We start from the raw sequence: 384 nt of genomic DNA, 5'->3' as shown, positions 1-384 counted from the left end.
CTCAGCCTTCTTCACAGTCCAACTCTCACATCCATACATGACCACTGGGAAAACCATAGCCTTGACTAGTCAGACCTTTATTGGCAAAGTAATGTCTCTGCTTTTGAATACGCTATGTAGGTTGGTCATAACTTTCCTTCCAAGGAGTAAGCGTCTCTTAATTTCATGGCTGCAGTCACTATCTGCAGTGATTTTGGAGCCCCCAAAAAATAAAGTCTGACACTGTTTCCCCATCTATTTCCCATGAAGTGATGGGACAGAATGCCATGATCTTCGTTTTCTGAATGTTGAGCTTTAAGCCAACTTTTTCACTCTCCACTTTCACTTTCATCAAGAGGCTCTTTAGTTCCTCTTCACTTTCTGCCATAAGGGTGGTGTCATCTG

This window comes from Bison bison, unplaced genomic scaffold (assembly GCF_000754665.1).
Source record: "Bison bison bison isolate TAMUID 2011002044 unplaced genomic scaffold, Bison_UMD1.0 scf7180017864198, whole genome shotgun sequence".
NCBI lineage: Eukaryota > Metazoa > Chordata > Mammalia > Artiodactyla > Bovidae > Bison > Bison bison.
This window is presented reverse-complemented; position numbering follows the sequence as displayed.